Raw genomic sequence first — 24,521 nt, 5'->3', positions numbered from 1 at the left:
ACCACCTCATACTTCTCTGTGGAGCTAGGGGTCCCTGGATCACACTTAGGGAAGCGGCTACCCAGAGAAATCTCTGCATCTAACACCAGCCCAACACCTGTCCGACAGCAGGTATGGATAATCTTTGTGGGATGCAGTCCCCACCAGTCTAAAGAGACAAACCCAGCTTCTAGGAGGGGTTGACTGAGCCGAATTTACAAAAGCTGGAGGAGCATGCTTTTCAGGCATTCCTCATCCAAAGACAATCTTGTAAGTAAGTACTACGAAGCATTGTGATTTATAAGGCTAGAAGGTTTATTAACTCCAGGAGGGAGTTTCCACCAATGTGCACCACAGGCCACTGCTGTGGGGATCTTTGGAGCAGCCTACATCCTTGGCTTAATAAAACCTGGAAACATTGCTAAGTGAAATTAGTCAGAGAAAGACAAATATCATATGACTTCACTCATATGAGGAATTTAAGATACAAAACAGATGAACATAAGGGAAGGGAAGCAAAAATAACATAAAAACTGGGAGGAGGACAAAACATAAGAGACTCTTAAATATAAAGAACAAACAGAGGGTTGCTGGAAGGGTTGCAGGACGGGGGATGGGCTAAAAGGGTAAGGGGCATTAAGGAATCTACTCTTGAAATCATTGCTGCACTATATGCTAACTAATTTGGATATAAATTTGAAAATTAAAAATTAAAAAAAAAAACCCTGGAAACCTATCTTGAAAGTCCATTTGAACCCAAACGAAAACAAAATGTCCCAGACAGATGTCTATATCAAAAGCTAACTATTTAAATTACAAAAGGATTTACCCCTAGGTCTCCCTTAAGCAGCAAGTAATTGCAAGGCAGCTGGTTCACTAGAAACGTGGCTGCTGCATCCTCTACTGTTTCAGAACCAGCTCGTTGTTCCCTGGGGTCAGAACAGTCCTTGGACTTGCCTTAATCCTCAGGTGCACCAACATGCCTGGCAGGTTGTGGGTATTCAACACAAACGTATGGAAGAAATGAATTAAGGGGGCTCCAGCTGTGCAGGAGGCTGGGCTGAGCATCAGGAGACTTATGGAAGGAGCAGCAGCTGGGGTTTTCCACAACAAACAAGTGCAGGGTAAGATGCCTTAACAATTCCCAGCAGTAAGCTCTGGGGCCTCATGGGAAAAACTTGGAATATGCCGACAGGTGAATTCCTTGAGGGTTCTTTGATGAAAAAGAGCAGCCAGGAGGACTAGTTTGAATACCTGTCATTTCTCTGCCTTGAGGAGAAATGAGATCTGTGAGGGCTGACGCACAGCTTCTCTCCAACTCTCCCTGATGTACAGGGCACAGCAAGAGCCATGGGCAATTCTTTATGGGTAATGGCACCCGCCCAGAGGAGAAGGGGGCCATTCCATCCCTCAAGTCAAACCAACACAGACCAGAGAAGAGACAGCCATGCTGATTGGGTACAGAGTAGTAAATCCAGTGACACTTCATCTTTCCTGGGTAAGGACAGGACAGCTGATCCACTCCCAGAAAAACATAGACTGACCTCTGTTTGTCATAGGCTGGGGTCAACGTGCACTGAACCCAAGACTCTTCCCTGGCCTTTCTGGTGACAGCCAGCTTTTCCTGTACAACCCCTGTGGACCCTGAGACCCCAAGTAGAATAAGAAGGGAGGAGAAATGCAAGGCTAAGGAGTCCATTCCAAAGTAGTGGCTCTCCTCCTTCCCCCCTTCTGCATAGAACAGGCATGGCCAGGAGAGCCCCCACCCTCCATGGAGATCAGAGGTCTGTTTCTGGAGAAACCCAATAGTCCATAATACAATAGCTCTATGTACTGGCACTGGAGGTTCCTGGGAGCTTCTCATCTGGTCATCCTCAACAAAGCCAGCCAGTCCACAAGCCTCAACCACTCAGCCAGTTTTTTGTGCCTTACTCTGAAATATGCACAGATAAAAAAAAATATCACCAGGTATTCAAAGAAAGCCCCAAGGTGAAAAGGGGAGCACCCCAAAACAGAAATGTAATCATGGAGGAAACAGAGAAAACAAGAAACAGAAGAAAGTTTCAAAAAGGCTCTCATTAGTTGCCACAGAAAAGTATGAAACGCAATTCCATCCATTAAAAAAGAAGACGGTGTTATGGGGAAAGAACAGGGATAGAATAGAAGAGCAGTCTTGGAAATTAAAAATACAAATGTTAAAATTTTATTTTTTTTTAAGTTGATTTATTTATTTTGAGAGGCTGGGGAGGGATAGAAAGAGACAGAGAATTCCAAGGAGGCTCCACACTGTCAGGGTGGAGCCCAACTGGGGGCTCGAACCCACGAATCATCAGATCATGACCTGAGCCAAAATCAAGAGTCAGATGGTTAACTAAATGAGCCATTCAGGCACCCCATGAATGTTAGCATTTTAAAATCCAGTATGGAGATGAAAAAAATGAAGTTAAGATAATATCCCAGAAAGGAGAATTAAAAGATGAAGAGCCCTATGTAGAGAGAGAAAAGATAAGAGTAGATAATGGATCCAGCCCCATATCTAGTTAACTGGAATTTCAGGAGAAATGAAAGAGGGTAGGAATTTATCAAAGAAATACTACAGTCATCATGCAATTTTTGAACACAGAGATAAAGAGATTATAAAAGCTCCCCAAAATGTGAAAGAAAAAAATCATGTGCCAAAGAACCAGAATCAGGATGACATCAGACTTCTCGTTCTAAAACAACTGGACACTGGAACAGACTGAATGTAGTATATTCTAGATTAGAAATTTGAAGACACTGCACATTGTCAAAGGACAGAAGGAAGCATTTTTAAGACTTGCAGAGATGTGGGGCACCTAGGTGGCTCAGTCAGTTAAGCCTTTGACTGTTGATTTCAGTCATGATCTCACCTTTGTGAGACTGAGCCTCCTCTTTGGCTCCTCACTGAGTGCAGAGCCTGCTTGGGATTCATTCTCTCTCCCTCTGCCCCTCCCCTTCCCATGCACGCACGCGCTCTCTCTCTCTCTCTCTCTCTCTCTCAAGATAAATAAATAAACATTAAAAGGAAAAAAAAAGACTTTCAGAGATGTAAACAATTTAAGCACCTTTTGAAAGAAGGACATTAAAGTACATGATTGATTTTTTTAGTGAATACTACTCGCATAATATTGTTCACACTATTATGCTGTAATGAGGTCAACACTTTGCAAAGTTAAAACAGTGATGTTGTAAGGATGGGGGAGGGGAAGTGGGAAAGTGACAAAGCTGAATCATTTCTCTTAATAGGAAACGCACAGACAATGCACAAAATTGACAAGGAGGAAAGTGGAGGCAAATACCAGGAGAAACCACTGAAAGACTCCCCTGTGTTTGCTGCTGGGAAGCAGGAAGGGAAGTAGGTTTTGCAGAGCTCAGGGTACAACATGTACAACGTGTCCTATACTTTGCAGATGTGTGTGGTCATAACAAGCGTTGCAGCACACCGCAGTGAGGGCTCTAGCGAGGGTCTTGTAACGAAATCAAATATGACAGCTTTCTCAGAGATGGGGGCCACGTAGCTTGAGAAAAGGTATGCTTTTCTACTTCACAGAAAAGTGCCCCCTGGCCAGCTGCATAGCTGAAACTTAACCTCTCTGAATGCAGCTTTCCTCACCTGTAAAGGGGTGCAGGACAGTGCAGTAAGCACAGGGCTGTTTGAGTATTCATGTAAGTGAAACATTTTGCACCATACCTGGCACGTGGTAAATCCATGAAAACTTTGGAGATTACAACTCACACCCCCCACCCATCCCTGCTCCAGATGGTCAGCCAACAGGACAGCAGTGTGTCTAGCCACCTCATTGTGGGGTGGTAGGAGGGAAAGGAGTTATCTCCCCAGTCCTAAATCAGCTCCCACAGGTACCAGCCCACCCAGACCATCTCCTTTGTATGCACAATTAGCTGATGTGCACTCAAAAAGTGCAAACCTGTCCTCCATTAAGCAGAGCTTATTCAGGAAAGGAAATCAGATATGAAACAGAACCCCAGAAAGTCTCACAGGTTCAACTCGGACAATTTAGGGGTTAGCAGCCACCAGGCCTTGTCTGCCCGCTACACCCTTAGTTGAGGAGGCCCAAGCTGACCATCCCTGGGCCATATCCATCAACCAGAGCTTCCTGCTGACCGTGCTTCTTGGTCCAAGAGGACCTACGTCTGGGGGATAATTGTCACCAAGGCTTCCTTAGTCGCATGACCCTAACAATTGTCCCTCAGACTCCTACTTCAAAGCAGACCGGCCTGGAGCGCCCTTACCGCAAATATCTGGATGTAATCTGACGCCCGCTGCTGGCCTCTGGCGCTGGAGCCGTGAAGTGCCTGAGTGGGGCACAGAGTCCCCTTCCTGCGGCTGCACCCGTTGTGCCAACTCAGTGTTTACTCTGCCTGGAGATGCCCAACCGCCCCGGGAGTGCTGGGAATGAGGTGGGCTGGCCAGCCAGGATGATTTCTCTAGAACTCAGGCAGCAGTGATAAGCCTGGCATTTCCGCTTATCTCTGACCCTGCCCCAGGCCCCAGAGGCATCCAGAGGCTTCGCTCTGTTATCTGGTTTGCTGGGTGGTATCTGCTTCCTGGGGGGCCTACTTCCTGCATCACTTAATGAAGTGTCCAGCTGTGAAACAAACACCGTGTGGTCTGAGGAGGGAGGAAAGAAGGGAGGGAGCCTAGGGCAGAACTGACCTGATTTCAAAACCCAGGATCCTGGTGCAAGGGGCCCAGGAGAGGAGCTGGGAATCACTCCCTGATTCAGGCAGCTCTCCAGGACAGAAGAAAGGTCCAATTAGCCAGAGTAGGGGACCCTTCTTTTCTTCGCAGGGGCTGCTTACACCCTGGCTGGGAGTCTGGTTACTTATCTCCAGGCTGAGAGGGTCTAGCTGTTCCCTCTTTGAGTAAAACTATTCAGGAAGCAACAAAGACATACAGAGCCCCAGAGACTGGAGCTGCAGTGAGAGAGAAGGCATGACCTACTCCTGCTGCATGAGGTCAGTGTTCTCATTTTGTAGATGGAGAATCTGAAGCCATGAGAGGGGAAGGGACTTTCTGAAGGTCATATAGTAAGTTAATGGCAAAAACAGGACCAAATAGCAAAACTGTTGCCCTCAGAGTAGCCATGGAACTCTGGCCCCACGATGTGGGTGTAAGAGGGATATATATGTTCATGTGTGTGTGTGTGTGTGTGTGTGTGTGTGTGTGTAGACAAGATTAGGCTCTGCCCCACAGGCTTGGCTCTGACAGTTGTCTGGGTAGATAAGGGGGGAGCAAAGGGTCTGGGACCCCCAGATACAATATTGGTTGCTTATTTTTTCATAGAAAAATGTCTACAATGGTCTCAGAAAGATAGTAAAGCTACCCAGAAAGATAGTAAAACAACAGCCACAGTCCTGCCAAGATGAATCTAGGAACTAGGCTTGGGAATAAAACCAAAGTCAAGCTGGACTCTCTGAAGAAGCAGAGAGGGAAATGACAGCTACATGGAAACCTGGACTGAGCTTGGGAAGTCCCCTGCCAGCTCTCAGGTGGCTAGTGGATTTGCCCCCAGGATGTCACTCTCTTCCATGGTCAGCATTCCAACCCCTGCAGGAAGCTTTTGTATTTAGTCAATTCCTTTCCCCCATGCCTAGTGAAAATTGTTCCCGGACTAATCAGATGGAACCAGTCTGAAAATACTAGAGAAGAACAAAAAAGCACTCACAGAAGCCAAATCCAGACCAACAGCCATTCATTCCTTCATTCCTTCATTCATTCAACACTTACCAAGCAACACCTGTTAGGGAGTAATGAAAGCACTAATATTTTCTGAGCACATCTATGTGTCCAGCACTGTGCTACAACTTTGCATAAATTACCTTTTGCACCTCAATAATTATAAAAGGAAGGGACTATTATCCCCACTTCACAGACAAGTAAACTGAGGCTTGGAGTAATAAAGCCACTTACCAAAGTCAGAGTAAGACCCTATAATATAAATGCTGGCAGCCAGACTCCGAGTCAGCTTACAACTGAAAGGAATCTAACTAAAACATCTTCTATCTAGAACCCGACTTTGTCTCTGGGGAGCTGCATTTGCCAACTGCCAGTTCAAAAACACAATTATATGTGCAAGTTAGAATCAGGCCAACCCGTTTCATACCAACACATTGCATTGCTGGCCCTTCCACCAGCTCACACAGGGAAGATATCTCCCCTTGCAAAATACTTTGACATGTGCTCACATTTACATTTTTTTGAGGTGGATGGATTACGTTCCCCATTTTCCCCAGTCAGAGACTGGGGCTCACAGTGAGAGTTTATGCAATGCTGGGACTTGGACCTGGCTCTATAGCTCTAGGGCCTGGGTTTGCAGCAGGGGGCAGAGTTTCTAAACCTCTCTCCCTCTCCCACCTCATCACTTTGGGACCCTGACTCAACTGGCCTGACTGAAAAGAGTCAGAGAAGGGGGTGTAGGCTTTTGATATGAGCTCACTTTTCTGAGCCTTATCAAAGGTAGACCTGTGGTAAGCAATCAGTGGCAATATCTTATTTAAACCCCTTGATTGTGCTAACCCTTGTGAGCTCAGAACTCTCTATGTGCCGTGGGAAACTCAGAAAGTCTGGGCAGGAGCAAAGTTAACTCCTTGGAACAACAGAGAAAATGAGGTAGTCACTAACTCCTAGACTCAAAGGCTGTGGGTGCAAGGGAGCAAAATTGTAAGATATATCAGAGTTTCCAGCCCTACCATATCTGATAAAAAGAATTCCTTCTTCATCTGCTTAGATTCTGTCTTCTCAGTCTATCCCTACCCTCTGAAGAGAGCCTGGTTTCAGGATTTTTTGTGTCAAATCCAAAGAAAGGATGGTAAGATGGGGCCTGAGGACTGGAAGAGAGGATTTGGCTGAGCTAGGGAGCAAAGTGCCAAGAGTACGGAAGGAAAGAAGAGGAGAGACAGATAGTGAGTAGGGACTGGAGTTGCAGAGCAGCAGACCTGGGGCAGTCCCACAATGTGAGAGAATGGGAGAGAAAAGAAAGGAGCATTTGGGGAATCTTGTGCTGCAGGACAGAAATGCTCAGCAGGGATCACAAGTAGGAACGGCATATTAGCTGGGCTCCCATGGCCCAAGTCTCTGCAGAAACTCAGTCATATGGTGTTAACTAAATCAGGTGTAAGAGGGATGCAAAGAACTTAGAAAAAAAATTGGCAAAGAGGGAAGATTTCTTGGAGGAAATGGGACTTGAATTGAGCCTTGGAAGATGGGTGAGATCTGGGGAGGCCAAAGAAAGGGCAGTTTTTGTAAGGACACAGTGTGAACAGATCTCCAGCTGGAGCCTGGCAGGTGGGAGAGACAGTGCACAGGCTGGTCTCAGGCCAAGAGGTGTGGATGGAAAGTCAGATGATTCAGCAGGCAGGATCTGAAAGAGAGTGGACCCAGAAAATCGGGCAGCAACATTTAGACCCAAAGCAGCAAGATATAGGGACAACAATCCTATGGAATGTTTCTAGGTAGGAAATAACATGATAAAATTAGTGTTTAAGAATGTATGGAATAATTACCTAGGGGTGGGGGGCACTGACTCAGAGGAGACACAGAGCCACTTCGGAGATGCTGGAGATGTTTTATATCCTAAGTGGTGGTCACATCGGTGTACGCATGTGTGCATACAGGTCTGCTGTGTTCAATAGGCTCTAAGATTTGTACATTGTACTGCAGGTAAGGTATGCCTTAATCAAGTACCACTAGCACGAAGGAGGGGTGGAGGGGACTAAAGCACCTGATAACAGGGTGCAAATGGATCAGGAGGCAGGATCATCATCTACACAGAAGCTAAAATCAGCAAGTGTTTACCAGTTCTGGGGTGTAGCTGTTGCCAAAACACAGGAGTGCTAAGGAAGTGGAGTGACATCTGAGAGAACAAGTCTTTGAAAACCAGTGCTGACTGAAGTTCTAAGGTCCCCATCCACCCCCCCAAACCCCAGCACCACCACACATCCCCCCCCAGCCTCCAGCATACAATAGAAGCAGGACCCCTTCCCTTGGCGGAGACTCTGAGGATCTATGATGTTCTCCTCAGACTCAATAGGTGAAAACCTCACCCCAAAAGCAGGTTGGACAACAGCAGGTCATATATTAGGTCACATGTTTGTCTGAAATATGCATATATACCAATATGGTTAATTGTAGATGATCTTTATTTTCCATATTGCTTTGATATAATTATTCTAAATCTTTTAATGTGTATTATTTGTGTTATTAAACAAGTTTGTTTTTCTATAATAATCAACATTTACCTGGACCCACAGGAATTACTAGAGAGACAATATGCAGCAGAGAGAGGTTTAATTAACCAAGAACAGAGTAATAGACTCCCTTGAGTCCCTAGCTGACAGAAAACAACATTTAATAACCTTATGGGGAGGTCTGAGATCAATTGCTTGGCCTTAAATGAACAGAACGTAGGGAGGTAAAACAGACTCAGAAGGACTCCTCAGATGTAGCAAACCCTAGGGGGGAAGATCAACAAATCCTCTTTGCGCTTTGTTTTTTATACAGATTTTTGGACCCTTCCAACTTGGAACCAAATGTCCCAGACACCACGTGCAACTCAAACTATACAGTAAAATTAACTTGAAATTTTTTTAGAGAGAAGTTGGCAAATGTTTGGGAACAATCCCCAACTACAGCATTCTCAGATGATAGAAGGACCTATCAGCACTAATCACAGCAGTAAGTTTGAAAAAGGTTCTGAAGTCTGAATTATACATGCAGTTCCCCCAAATATGCACAAAGCCAAAGACAAATCCATGCACCTAAAACTGTTAGCTTTTATTGTTGCTTGTTTGTTTTTGATCAGATTCTACAAGTGTTTTCTGGAGGGTCTACATCCCCCTAATGCACCTGCTAAAAGCACAAACACACAGTAAGTTTATCATCTGCACTTACATACCACCTTCCATCCATGGAGCCCCAGTGGTCTGTCAGAAATATTGTTTTCGTGAGTCCCCAGTGAGATGTGTAAATATTGTTGCCTCCATCTTATACCCAGATAAACTTAAATATGTGGGCAGTTAAGTGGCTTGTCAACGGTTATAACCCAAGACAAAATCCTTGCAAGCCGCCCTCTGGTCTCCCTTCCTCCCTTCCTCTGCTGACCGTCCCTTTGAGCTTTCTCGTTGGCCCTGGCTTAAATCATGCATGCAGACCATTGTTTCCCTGGTGATGGAGGTGGCATTCTATTTCATGCCCTGAATCTGGCACAGGGCCCCGGCTTCAACGCATTTAGCCACAAGTGCATCAGCCGTGCGTGATTGGAGACAGCTTGGCTCCTTGGAAACCTAAGTGGCGTGTGTCAGCTGGCTGCAGCCCACTGAGAGCCACTCCAGGCCATGCTGCTAACTCCTCCATCACTAGCCCAGAACAACCCACAGTGCAGGTGATGACGTCTCTGGGAGCTGGGTGAACAAATGGAAACAGCTCAAAGGCAAATGTTCTGGCCCCGCTCCAGGGCAGCCCTTAGGGAGAAATAATCCATCATTGTTGGGGACCCCAGGCACTTAAGACTGGTTCGGCCTGCCCTCTGCTCATTTCCACAGAAAGCACAGCAAAGTGTGATGGTTGTTGATTACATTCCTAATAGGCAACTGAGTTTACATTTCCAAGTCCCAGTTTGCAGTCTTTATTCTTATGTTTCATTAATTAATTAATGTGTCCTTGAATGACCATTCAGAATCCAAGCCAGACAAATAGGAAAGTTGCTGGGGAATCCACCAGGGGACAAGTGACCACCTAAAAAGTGTTTCCCTGATGGTTGCAGTCACTCTTAAAAATTGGGGATGGAGGATTTTTTATGGTCAATAAATGTCATATAACTTTTAAATAATTTCAACTTCTTTGCATCTAAAATGTCTTGTTAGGGGCGCCTGGGTGGCGCAGTCGGTGAAGCGTCCGACTTCAGCCAGGTCACGATCTCGCGGTCCGTGAGTTCGAGCCCCGCGTCAGGCTCTGGGCTGATAGCTCAGAGCCTGGAGCCTGTTTCCGATTCTGTGTCTCCCTCTCTCTGCCCCTCCCCCGTTCGTGCTCTGTCTCTCTCTGTCCCAAAAATAAATAAACATTGAAAAAAAAAATTTTTTTAAATGTCTTGTTAATCTTACTGGATGGTCATGTGCACCATACGAACTAGAGCCTGGGTTAGTTGCCCTTCCTTCCCATGTTTCCAAAGCACCCCATACTTGTTCCTATCAGAGCCAATTGGTAATAATAACACTTAATCTCTGTTGAGTGTTTACCTTGTACCAGGCACCTTGTCAGACATTTTGCATTCATTAGTTTTTTCAAGTTCTAGGTATTGCCATTAATGTCCTTATTTTGCAGATCAGGAAACTGGCCTAGAAAGGTCACAAAATCACTATGTTAGTTTCTTATGGCCATAACAAATTACCACAAATTTAGTGACTTCAACCAATAGAAATTTATTCTCTCACAGGTCTGGAGGTCAAAAGTCCAAAACCAGTATCAGTGGACCAAACCAAGGTGTCAGCAGGGCTGTGATTCCTCTGGAGGGTCCAGGGGAAAATCTGTCCTTTGCCTCATCCAGTTTCTAGTAGCTGCTGGCACTTCTTGATTTATGGCCACAATACTTATTCTCTGCCTCCATGATCTCACTGCCTTATCTGCTCCTCCCTGTGTGAGTCAGATCTCCTTCTGCCTCCCTTTTATGATGATATATGTGATTACAGTTAGGGCCCACCTGGATAATTCAGGATAATCTTTGCATCTCAAGGTCCTTCACTTAATCATATCTGTGAAGTCCTTTTCTTCTTCTTCTTCTTCTTCTTCTTCTTCTTCTTCTTCTTCTTCTTCTTCTTCTTTTTTTGCCATCTAACATAACATTCATAGGTTACAGGAATTAGAGTGTGAATAACTTTGGGGGGCCATTAGCCAGCCTACAAGTCACTCATCTAGTAGCTAGTGCCTTCAGGTGTCCCTTCCCATAGGCTCATGAGGATTCATCTGTGAAGTGGGGGTTGGAGCCTAGAGACCAAGAGCTCAGGTACATACATACAAATGCCTGCCTGTAGTTTCAAGCGTAAGCAATTGTAACTCTTGTCCTTTTTGTTAAAAGCAGAGTGTAAGCTGGAGTTCTGACCCAACCTTGCAGATGGACACCAGTGAACACCAGGCTTCTACAGATAAAGAAATATGAAAATGAAGAAAAAAGAAAATTCTGCCAGAGAGCCCAAGAAAGTCAATGCTAACCAAACACAGTCGAACTTTCAAAATATTTGTCATGGAACAATATAAAGACCTGCCAGAACTAGCCATGCAAAGGATTTCTGCTCTTCAAAAGTGGAGAATGTGACCTTTCTCCAGAGCGAGTAGGGATCAGGGTCCCCAAAATGTGTATTTTTGTCAATAGATATTCTTATACATTGTTATAAATGGGATTCATCTGGAAATTAACAATCTGGTGGTCCTCTTGATGTTAAATTGATTCCAGTTTCAAGACCTATAACAAAAACATGACCAGTAAAATCAAGAGTTTAGAGCATGGAGAATAAACTAAGAAAAATAGGCAGCAAATAGTAGGAAAAGAACAGTAGAGGGGGAACAAGAACATTTAGAATCTGGGTGTTTGTTATTAGTATGTTTGAAAGATAATGCAAGCTGGCTTGCCTCAATGCTGAGCAAAATAAATGTGATTTGATTCTGATCCATTTATTAGCTGGGATAGGATAACATGAATTTTAACAAAGAAGTTTTAGTGCTGTACTTCTAAATATTGTCATATAGTATGATCTGTTCAACTTGCTATATTTCATTCAGTTAGGTTTTTTAGTTTAATCGACTGGGATTCTTTACAGATATCACAAGGGTTTCTCAATTTGGGTAGAAAGTTGAAACAGGAAAGTAATAGATTTTGTCTTTTTAGAAAAAGAAAAACTAAACTACTTAAATGTCAACCAGTAGAGGAAAGAATTATAGCTCCACTTTTCCATTGCCAGAAAAGACCTATAGGCAAGTTAAAATTCACATAAAACTGGATCCTACCTAAATTAAAAAGATAAATACCCTGACAACCATACTGATGAACACAGATATGTAAATCCATTAGCAATAGTGGAGGATATACACCCAATTATTAATAACAATTAATTCCTGGGAAGAGAGCAGAATTGGGTTAGGGAAATAAAGAAGGGAATAGCCAATTTCCCTGTATAGTCTACATCCTTTGATATTTGCATTTTTATAAGGAACCTGTTTTTGTATATTACTTGTTTACTTTTTTAAGCAATAAAAGATAAGTTATTTATATTAACGGAAATATCTCAGTAATTTATAGCGGTTTTTGTTAGAAATATTACTTGTGAGATAACAAACAGTAAATGTTTGGGTTTTTTTTTAACCTTTATTAATAAATCAGACATGCTCTCTCTGCCTTGACTCAGTATTAAAGGAACAGAAGTACACAAAGGAATAAACCCATATCTGAGGGAGAATAGGGTAAGGGAGTGTCACGTTAGGATGAGAGAGTGGACACACATCTGGAGGCCAGGAAGTTGATGGGAGAGGGTTCATAGGTAAGGAACATAGTAGAGAGTGGCGCTGTGAGGGCTGCAAAGGAGGGCAGCCAGTCAGCCTGAGGGGACCTGGGCAAGCTCTGACGGTGGATCAACTGTACCCACCTGCTTCCACCACCTCCCAACCCCACCGTAACCCAGTCCCTTGCACACATACCCAGCAAGTGCAGGCAGCTGGCATTTACCCTCAGGCAAAAACAAACAAGTCCCTGACAGCTCTTCTTCAAAGAAATTAAATAATCAGAGGCACCTGGGTGGCTCAATCAGTTAAGCATCTGACTTTGGCTCAGGGCATGATCTCACAGTTCATGAGTTCAAGCCCTGCAACCAGCTCTGTGCTGACAGCTCACAGCCTGGAGACTGTTTCAGATTCTGTGTCCCCTCTCTCTCTGCCCCTCCCCAGCTCATACTCAGTCTGTCTCTCTCTCTCTCAAAAATAAATAAACATTAAAAAAAAGAAATTAAACAATCCATATCAGAGAATCTAAGGTTTTTAGCATTCAACATTAAAGCCCTCATTCTGGCAGTTGGGTGCCTTCAGTCTCAAAATGAGTTCCCACTCACCTTCCCCACCTCACACCCAGAGCACCCAGTCAGATTTCTCATTGGGAAGATGCAGCCCAGGTGTGTGGACCTTCGTTCTCAAATATGACAAGACATGCAAAGATCACTGAGATATTAGCAGATCTAGCAGCTTGAGAGTGAAAGACCAAGATATTTAAATGTGAAAAACAAATTCTGGTGGAAAGAAGCATAATCAGGGAATAGAAAAAAACAACTCAAAGAGATTTGAGAAAGATTTTATAAAGCCAGAAGAGGCTGATTTGGGGGAAAAAATCAGAAAAGCGATTAGAGATTTAAAATACAATAGCTAAAATAAAATGTTCCAAATTAGAAACAAGATAAAATAAAGGAGATCTTCCAGAGCATAAGATAAAAAAGAGAGAAAGTGTGAAAGAACAGATAAAATCCAGAAGTCCAATGTTCACCAAATGGAATCCCAGAAGGGAAGAGAGAAAAGGCTGGGAGGAGAAAAGCTGACTGAACTCCAGCTATTTACCCGTCTTTGCATCACTCGTTTCCAAGGGAGCTCTGACAGGGGCCCCCCGGAATGCCATCCCATCAAGACTGGGGAATGCTATATTCAGGAAGAGGAGTTGAGTGTGGCCAAAAATGACATATGATTATAACTTTCTTAATGCAGCCTAATAGCACCAAGGAAGCCAGGACCATGACCTTTGTTCATGTAAGCACTTGGACTGTAAGGATAGCTCATCTGACTCATTGAGAGAAATGCTAAAATCAGGACAGGTTGAGCAGAGCCCTGAGATCATAATTAATGACATTCCTCCAGGCAAATACCACTTCATCCTCTTTAGATCTGGTTGTTCAATTGCCTATAATTTCACTCAACTCCCCAAGATTCAGCTCATGTTTCTCCATCTTGTTTACAAGGATGTCATCATTTTCTCCAATGCCTTGGTCTACAGAGTGTAGCAGGTGCTACACTCATTCAGGTGAGTGCCTGGTTAGTAAACATTCTGCCTCTTCCAGGAATGCCCCTAACACAGTCTACATTAGTAGACTCCCAGGAGTCATGTCTGTACCATGTGTTTCTGGTGACCACCCACTAGTCATGACTGACTAATCCAAGAGTAGATTTCTGATCAGTTCAAAATAACTGGATTTTCCATCCTAGAAAGTTGAAAATTGGTCCGGTAAGAGAGGGATTCTAGAGACAATCTTTAGGCTTCAACCTGCAGAAAAGGGCCATAAAATCCTATAAATTGAAAAAGATACAAATGAAGTATAAGACAAAAGGCACAAAAGTATATTTGTCAAGAACCAAGAACTATGATGTAGGCAAAGGTAGATTCACTGGAGACTTTCAGACCTCAACTGAACAAGCAGCATTTATTAAAGACAGGTTTTAGGAAACAATCAAGGCATAGAATTGAGAGATGAGGGCATGGTAAGAACTCTTAGGGAAGGAGAATTTGAGGAGGCATTTTTTCAGGAAAAGATGGTAAGGCCAATGAGTAGACCATAGTAATCAAGATGAAAGCCAGTCAAAATATGAACAAAATATTTTCATCCAAAATTTGCATCTGAAAAGAAACCCTGCAACACACTTGGAGAGGACACCTGTGTCAGTCAGGAAGGTTAAATGAGCACTTGGCTTTCTGCACTTTTATGTAATATTCCCAAAACAGTTTTTTAAAAAAGTTCTTTCTATCTACTTAAATCCCTTATTTTCCAGATGATGTCCATGTCACTTTCCTGGCCAGTTGCAATAATATTATTTGAAATGCATTTCCTTGTTTGTCCTCCACCCTACAAGCTGTGGTACTTCTGTTATGGGACTGGGGTCATACTAGCCTAGCTTTGTGTTCAGACTCTGCCATTTACCACGCATATGACCCTGAGCAACTTTCTTAACTAACTCTTTGAGCTTCATTTTCCTGATTTATAATTATTAAACACAAGCATACATGGAAAAGTATGTGCCATAGTGCCTGGGACATAGTGAGTACTCCATAAATGGTAGCTCTTTTCTGTTGTTTTTGTTATTGTTCTTTTTAATCACATTCACATGTTGGCATTACCATAAAAACAAATAATTGTTCTCAGATGTGTTCCACTGATTCTTTTGTTACAAACATGAGTGACATTTTTATGTGTTTTATATTTTTATAACTTCAAAATCACACTTTAAACTTTTAACTCTGAACTTGATGAAGGGCTGAAGTTACAGTTATCCATTTTATCTCTAGCACCAAATATATGTATCTCTCAACCCAGAAGAGGCACACACAAAAAATTTGTGTCCAAGCTGCTGCCAGTGGAGCTAAAGCAGATTCACTTAATGATGACATGTGAAATTTACAAAATGAAATTTTCATTTGCAGGTCTAATTAGAAACCATATACCAGATGGGGCGCCTGGGTGGCGCAGTCGGTTACGCGTCCGACTTCAGCCAGGTCACGATCTCGCGGTCCGTGAGTTCGAGCCCCGCGTCTGGCTCTGGGCTGATGGCTCAGAGCCTGGAGCCTGTTTCCGATTCTGTGTCTCCCTCTCTCTCTGCCCCTCCCCCGTTCATGCTCTGTCTCTCTCTGTCCCAAAAATAAATAAAAAACGTTGAAAAAAAATTTAAAAAAAAAAGAAACCATATACCAGAGAGTGAAGTTGTTTTTGTTTGTTTTATGTTTTATATTTCATTGAGAGAGAAAATTTTCCAAACCAAAGAAAAGTGAAAGTTAACAGTCTATCACTGTTGAAGAGACTCACCCCCAAATGATGTCCATTAGTCCATTCAACCATCCTTTTCTGGAAGTTTGCCATGTAGAAATAGCAGGAGCACTCTCTGAAAATAGCCCACATACATGGGAAGCAACTTGGAATCACTATCTGTTTCATCTATTACAAAGAAACATCTTTCACCTATGTCACACATTTATCATAGAAACACAAAACATTTTCCTGTGGAATATTTCCTAGAAATGCCAGATGTAAAATATCAAAAGAAATATTAAAAATCCAGGAGAAGGGGTTGTGGGAGGGGGGATGGGCTAAATGGGTAAGGGGCATTAAGGAATCTACTCCTGAAATCATTGTTGCACTATATGCTAACTAATTTGGATGTAAATTTTTAAAAATAAAAAATAAAATAGAAAAAAAAAAGAACTTCACTACAAAGACACAGATATTTAGAAGGGAAAAAAAAATCCAGGAGATCTTTTGGAGAGCAGATAGATTTGGGCATTAAAACATAACTCGACCCCAAAACAAACAACCCAATTCAAAAATGGGCAAAGTGTTTGAATAGACATTTCTTCAAAGAAGATACATAAACAGCCAGTGAGCACATGAAAAAATGCTCAAAATCACACTAGTCATTAGGGAAATGTAAATCAAAACTATAGGATACCATTTCATACTCATTAGGATGGGTATTAAAAAAGAAAAAAAAAAAGAGTAAAGCACACACACACACACACACACACACACACACCAGAAAATAACAAATATTGGTGAGACTGTGGAGAAACTGAAACTTCTGTGCATTGCTGGTGGGAATATAAAATGGTGCAGCCACCATGTAAAATAGTTTGGTGACTTCTCAAAAAGTTAAACATAAACTTACCATATAATCGAGCTATTCCACTCCTAGGTATGTATGCAAAAGAATTGAAAGCAGGGACTCAGACAGATACGTACACCCATGTTCATAGCAGTATATTCATAATAGCCAAAAGGTGGAAACAACCCAAGTGTCCATCAACAGATGAATGAATAAACAAAATGCATTATATACATACAATGGCATATTACTCAACCTTAAGAAGCAATGAAATTCTGATACATGCTACAATGTGGATGAAACTTGAAAGCGTTATGCTAAGTGAAATAAGCCAGATAATAAAGGACAAACATTATATGAGTTCATTTATATGATATACTCAAACTATGCAAATTCATGTAGACACAAAGTAGAATAGAGGTTACTAGGAACTAGGAGCTGGGGGGAGGACGGCATGGGAAATTATTATTTAATGGACAGTCTATTTGGGATGATAAAAAAATTCTGGAAATAGTGGTGATTACTACACAGTGGGGATGTCTGGGTGGCTCAGTCGGTTAAGCATCCAACTTTAGCTCAGGTCATAATATCATGGTTCATGAGTTCAAGCCCCATGTAGGGCTCTGTGCTGACAGCTCAGAGCCTGAAGTCTGCTTCAGATTCTCTCTCTCTCTCTCTCTCTCTCTCTCTCTCTCTCTCTCTCTCTCTCCCCTTTCCCCTCTCTGCCCCTCCCCCACTTGCTCTCTCTCTCTCTCAAAGATAAACATTTTCAAAAAATTACCACACAATACTGTGAATGTAACTTATGTCACTGACTTGTACACTTAAAAATAATTAAAATGGGGGACCTAGGTGGCTCAGTTGGTTAAGTGTCCAACTCTTGTTTCTGGCTCAGGGCATGATCTCTTGGTTTCCTGAGTTCAAGCCCCACATTGGGCTCTGCACTGACCATGCAGAGCCTGCTTGGGATTCTCGCTCTCCCTCTCTCTCTGTCTCTCCCCTGCTCACACTGTCTCTGTCTCCTAAAAATAAATAAATAAACTTAAGAAAAATAGTTAAAATGGTAACTTTTGTTTTGTAGATTTTAACCAGAATAAAAATAAATAAATCCACCTCAACCTACACAAAACTAAAATAAAATTTCTAAACTTCTTGGGCCACATATAATGCCATAAAAATGTTTGATAACTGCATCTAACAATCAGCTTAGCCCAGGAATGTGACAGCACAATTGCATCATAAAAACAAAATGACTCTGAAGCAGACTTCTTTACTGGTAAGAAGTGATTCTAATTAAAAAAAAAAAAAGACAAAAATATCAGAAGTTTTTGATAGTTATGTTGTTAATAATTAGACTCTGAATGAGGATTAGTTTAGAAACCAAAGAGAGGGCATATGCTTTATCACACAACAGGAAAGCATGTACAATTAGAAGCTAAAGTGTTTTCTATTGACAGCAACTGGTTAAAACCAATATGAGCCTTTTTGCATACTTTAAAACCTGAGAATAAATATGAGCTAAATAATGGAGGCAGAGAACTTCTACTTTTAGGATAAAATAAGGACTGGATTGGGGCACCTGGGTGGCTCAGTCGGTTGAGTGTCTGACTCTTGATTTCAGCTCAGGTCATGAGATTGAGCCCCAAGTCGAGCTCTATCTGACAGCATGGAGCCTGCTTAGGATTCTCTCTCTGCTCATCTCTCTCTCTCTTTCTCTCTCAAACACACACACACACACACACACACACACACACACACCATGAATAAACTTTGAAAACAAAAATTTTAAAAAGAACTAGATTTACCCTCTTATCTGAAACAACTAGAAATATGGACAAAATATATGAAATAACAACAACGAAAAAGAAATAATAGTTCTCAAGACATTGGACATCAAGCAACATAGGACAGTGATGCATAAGAGATGGGGAAGAAATAGGTGAACCCTACAATCGCTCCAGTTTTTAGAGAGCTAGAGAAAAAGTAAAATATATTAAATAGAGACAGGAAATATTTTAAAAGCCTCAAAATGAAACTGTAGAGAGGAAAACTACAACATCTGAGATGAAAAATACACTGGATGGGATTAAGGGCAGGTTAAGTACTGCAGAAGAAAAGACTAGTGAACTTGAAGACATAGCAATAGAAACTATCCAAAAAGAAAAAGAGAAAAACAACTAAAAAGAAGAAGGATGAGGGGAAAAAGGGAAAGAACAGAGCAATAATGAGCCATGGGACTTCAAGTGGCCTAACATATGTATAATAAGAGTCTCCACAGGAAGAGAAAAAAACAATGGCCCCAAATTTCCAAATTTGATGAAAACCATAAATCCACTGACACAAGGTCAATGAACCCCAAGCATAAGCAGCATCACTCCTTGTCATTCAGCACTCAGCTGAAATGTCACCATCCCTGAGAAGCCTTCTCTTACCAACAAACCTTAAGTATTCATTATGCGATTATCTTATTTTTAAAATTGTCTACTTTTCATTACATATCCTTACTTCCACCCCAATGTAAGCTCTACAAAGATAGGACCCTTGTCTTCATACAGAACCACTGTATTTCCAGAGCCTATCAGAGTCCCTAGCACTTAGAAGATGCTCAATACATATTTCATGAATAAATTAATGACTTCATTCATTCCTAACTTTCAGGAATAAATTCCTACATCAAAATCCTTCTCAAATGATCAAAACCGGTCTTTTTGTATTCCCAACATTTTCTTTTGCTCCCAGACTAATATAATATGGCATTATATTGGTACTAATTAGCAAATAATACGACAATTATTTGTGCTAATTTTTTTTGTCTAATAGTTAAGTCACCTCACTATTTCTTGAGGAATTACCTATAAGAAAATAATCGTGCCAGTCCAGACTGACTTCAGGTAAGCCTCTGGCAACACTACTTCCAGGCTTGACATGCAGCTTCCCAGAGAATATATTCTCAGTTATACAGTAGAGCATCAATCCATCATGGCAGCAGTTTACTAAACAACTACTACTGGAAAACACCATAAACACTATCCATTTAATCTATAATGAGGTTACAGATGAGGAAACTGAGGCCTATGAAGGTGAAGTAACATACCCAGTGACATGGCTAGTCGGTAGCAGAACCAGAAAATAAACTCAAGTCTGTTTGACTCCAGGTGTTTTTCATATCACACTAAGATAAAATTGAAGCTGTTGTGAAATTGCAGCTAAGTATTAAAACAGCATTCATCTCACCAGGAGGGATATAAATTTTCAGTCTTCTTTTCCATCTGATAAAAAGAAAAAGACCAAATTATTAATATGTACACCCAGCAACTCAAAGGGCCTCTGCTATTGTCTGAAATGAGAATCAATAACAAACACTTGCCTCAGCCAAGATATTTTCTCTTAAAGCCAAAACCTCTGGGATGCAGCAAAAGTGGCATAAGAGGGAAATATATAGCAACCCAGTCCTTCCTAAAGAAGGAAGAGAGGTCTCAGATACACTAAAAGAGCTGGAAAAAGAACAGCAAGTAAAGCCCAAACCCAGCAGAAGAAGGGAAATAATAAAGGTTAGAGCAGAAATCAATGATATTGAAATCAAACATAACTGACCAATTAACCCAGCAGCTGGTTCTTTAAAAGACTTAGCAAAATTGGGGCACCTGGGTGGCTCAGTTGGTTAAGCATCCAACTTCAGCTCAGGTCATGATATTACAGTCAGTGAGTTCAGGCCCTGCATTGGGCTCTGCACTTACAGCTCAGAGTCTGGAGACTGCTTCAGATTCTGTGTTTCCCTCTCTCTCTGCTCCTCCCCCACTCATGCTCTGTCTCTGTCTCTCAAAAATAAACAAACATTAAAAAATATTAAAAAGAAGACAACAAAATTGATAACCCCCTACCCAGATCAAAAAGAAAAAGGAAAGGGCCCAAATAAATAAAATCAAGAATGAAAGAGGAGAGATCACAACCAACACCACAGAAATACAAACAGTAAGAGAATATTATGAGCAATTATATGCCAAGAAATTGGGCAATCTGGAAGAAATGGACAAATTCCTAGAAACATATAAAGTACCAAAACCGAAATAGGAGGAAATAGAAAATTTGAACAGACCCATAACCAGTAAGGAAATCGAATTAGTAATCAAAAATCTCCCAAAAAACGAGAGTCCAGGGCCAGATGGCTTTCCAGGGGAATTCTACCAAACATTTAAGGAAGAGTTAACACCTATTCTCTTGAAGCTGTTCCAAAAAATAAAAATAGAAGGAAAATGTTCAAACTCTTTCTATGAAGCCAGCATTACCTTGATTCCAAAACCAGAGACCCCACTAAAAAGGAGAACTATAGACCAATTTCCCTGATGAACAGACCAGGAGAGAATGGTATGACATATTCAAAATAAAAGAAAATAATGATCAATCAAGAATACAATACCCAGCAAAACTGTCCTTCAAAAAGAAAAGAGGGATAAAAACTTCCATGAACTAACAAAAGCTGAGGGAGTTCATTACCAATAGATCTGCCTTACATGAAACAGTAAAGATAGTTCTTTCAGTGGAAATAAATGGATGCTAATTAACATCATAAAAACATTAAAAATTAGTATAAAACTAATTGGTGATGGTAAATATATAGTCAAAGTTCAATTCTGAAATTTGGTGATGGTGGTGTATAGTTCACTTATAATTCTAGTTTAAAAGTTTGAAAAAATGAATATAGTAAAAATAACTGTATAATAATCTGTTACTAGTTACATAATATAAAAATATGTAAATTGTAACAGCAATAACTGAGAAAGTGAGAGAGAAAAGTAAAAGTGTTAAGTTTAGAAATTCTATTGAAGTTGTTATCAGCTTAAAATAGGTGTTATAATTTTAAGTTGCTTTCTGTAAGCCTCATGGTAACCTCAAGGGAAAAACCTGCAGCAATTACACAAAAGAACATAACAAAGAAGTCAAAACATACTGATACAAAGACATCAAACACAGAAGAGAGCAGGATAAGAAAAAGTAACAATGAGCTTACAAAACAACCAGAAAACAATTAACAAAATGGCAATGGTGAGTCCTTACCTTCACTAATTAAAGTTTTTTTTTTTTTTTAAAGAAATTTCTACACCCAGCATCAGGCTCAAACTCAAGACCCTGAGATGAAGAGTCACATGCTTTTCCAACTAAGCCAGCCGGGAGCTGATATCAATCAATAATCACTTTAAATGTAAATGGATTAAATTCTCCAATCAAAAGACACCAAATAGCCAAAAGGATCTCCATGTCCTTAAGGCTTATACTATTGTAAATGGGATTGTTTTACTTATTTCTTTTTCAGAAAATTCATTACCCACACTGTATGGTCAATTAATCTTCAACAAAGCAGAAAAGAGTATACAATGGGAAAAGACAGTCTCTTCAACCAATGGTGTTGGGAAAACTGGACAGCATCATGCAAAAGAATGAAACTGAACCACTTTCTTACATCATACACAAAAGTAAATTCAAAATGAATTAAAGCTCTAAATGTGAGACGTGAAACCATAAAAATTACAGAGGAGAACACAGGATGCTTTGACATCAGCCATAGCAACTTCTTTCTAGATATGTCTCTTGAGGCAAGAGAAACAAAAGCAAAAATAAACTATTGGGACTACATCAAAATAAAAATCTTCTGCATAACGAAGTAAACAATCACCAAAATGAAAAGGCAACCTACTGAATGGGAAAAGATATTTGCAAATAATATATCGGATAAAATGTTAGTATCCAAAATATATAAAGAACTTATACAACTCAACACCCCCAAAACGAATAATCCAATTAAAAAATGGGCAGGAGACATGAATATACATTTTTCCAAAGACATACAGGCAACCAACAGACACATGAAAAGATGCTTAACATCACTCATCATCAGGGAAACAGAAATCAAAACTACAATGAGATAACATCTCACACCTGTCAGAATGGCTAAAAGTAACAATACAAGAAACAACAGGTGCTGGCAAGGATGTGGAGAGAGAGGAACCCTCTTGCACCATTGGTGGGAATGCAAACTGGTGCAGCCACTGTGGAAAACAGTATGGAGGTTTCTCAAAAAGTTAACAATAGAAATACCCTATGATCCAGCAATTGCACTACTAGGTATTTACCCGAAGAATACAAAAATACTAATTTAAAGGGATACGTGTACCCAAGGTTTATAGCAGCATTATTTACAATAGCCAAATTATGGAAAGAGCCTAAGTGTCCATCAACTAATGAATGGATAGAGAAGACATGTGTGTGTCACACACACACACACAGGAATATTACTCAGCTATAAAAAAGAATAAAATCTTGGCATTTGCAATGACATGGATGGAGCTAGAGAGTATTATGCCAAGTAAAATAAGTCAGAGAAAGGCAAATACCATGGGATTTCACTCATATGTGTAATTTAAGAAACAAATGAACAAAGGGGGAAAAAAGAGATAGGGAGGCAAAGCAAGAAACAGACTCAACTATAGAGAACAAACTGATGGTCATCAGAGGGGAGGTGGGTTGGGGGTCAGGGGAAATAGGGGGTAGGGACTAAGGAGTGCACTTGCTGTGATGAGCACCAGGTGTTGTATGGAAGTGTTGAATTACTATATTATACACTTGAAACTAATATTACACTGTATGTTAACTGGAATTTAAGTAAAAACTTAAAAAAAATTTTGTTAGTGTATTGAAATGCTAATGATTTTGGTCTATTAATTTTATATCCTGAATTTTACTGAAATTATTGATAAGATCTAACAGATTCAATAAAGGATGCATAATAATTGTTCTACAGATGCTCAGAGAGCTACAAGAAAATGCAGATGTAAAAAAATGCAGAAAAAGAAGAACAAAATACAAAATTCAATAGATAAAAATATAAAAACAGAACCAAATAGGAATTCTGTGGCTGAAGAATACAATGACTGGAATGAAAAATTGAAGAGTTTCAAGAGCATACCTGAACAAGCAGAAGACAGAATCAGTGATGTAGAAGACAGATCAATTGAAATTATACAAACAGAAGAAGAAAAACTAATGAATAAGAATGAAGAAAGCCTTGGAAGTTATGACACACCATCAAAAGAAATACTGTGTGCATTATTGGAGTCCCAGAAGAGAAGGTGAAAGGAGTAGAAAACTTATTTCAAGAAATAATGGCTGAGAACATCCCCAAAACGGGGAAAGATTTGGTCATCCAAGTTCATGAAGCAAATAGGTCACCTCAAAATGTCAATTCAAAATGTTCTTCTCCAAGACACAGAGTAATAAAACTGTCTAAAAACAAACAAACAAACCACCACCACCACCATCACCGGAGAATTTTTACAGCAGCAGGAGAAAAAAAATAATTGTCCCTGTAAAGTGGATGTCTTAGCAGAGACCTTACAGACAGGGGAAATAGAATGATATATTCAAACTGCTAAAAGAAAGTAACCGCCAGTCAAGAATTCTTTACCCAGCAAAGTTGTCCTTCAGAGTTGAAGGCAAAAAGACTTTCCCTAATAAAATCAGAGAGAATTGATCACTACTAAACCTGCCTTGCCAGCAATGTTGAGAAAAGTTTTTCAAGCTGAAACAAAAGGACACTAATTATTAACATGAAAACATATGAAAATATACAATACACTGGGGTAAAAGTAAACATAAAGACAGATTCAAAATGCTTTAATACTGTAATATGTGCTAATTAACTCTAGAATAAAGATTTAAAAACAAAGGTATTAAAAATAGTTATAGCTTAAATAATTTAATGAATACACAATAAGCAAAATGTAAATAGTGACATCAGAAATGTAAAAGGGGAGCTTTTGAGGGACAGAGGCAGAGTAGGTACATATTTAGGTTGTGGAGCTACATGACCTTGCAGGGGTCCTGGGCAGGGCCTGTGCAC

At 40.7% G+C, this 24,521-nt stretch overlaps 1 protein-coding gene across 1 annotated transcript in view; it reads right to left on the bottom strand.

The window, feature by feature from the left end:
- Positions 1–4,362, bottom strand: part of MYLK3 (myosin light chain kinase 3) — a 39,395-nt gene extending 35,033 nt beyond the window's left edge. Inside the window, exon 1 of the mRNA XM_030299148.1 lies at positions 4,252–4,362. The gene's annotated coding sequence lies outside the window, so the exon portion shown is untranslated. The remainder of the gene's footprint in view (positions 1–4,251) is intronic.
- Positions 4,363–24,521: the final 20,159 nt, after the last annotated feature.

The sequence above is a fragment of the Lynx canadensis genome, chromosome E2 (genome assembly GCF_007474595.2).
Source record: "Lynx canadensis isolate LIC74 chromosome E2, mLynCan4.pri.v2, whole genome shotgun sequence".
NCBI lineage: Eukaryota > Metazoa > Chordata > Mammalia > Carnivora > Felidae > Lynx > Lynx canadensis.
The sequence above is the reverse complement of the archived record's forward strand: the minus strand, read 5'-3'. Positions and strand labels throughout refer to the sequence as shown.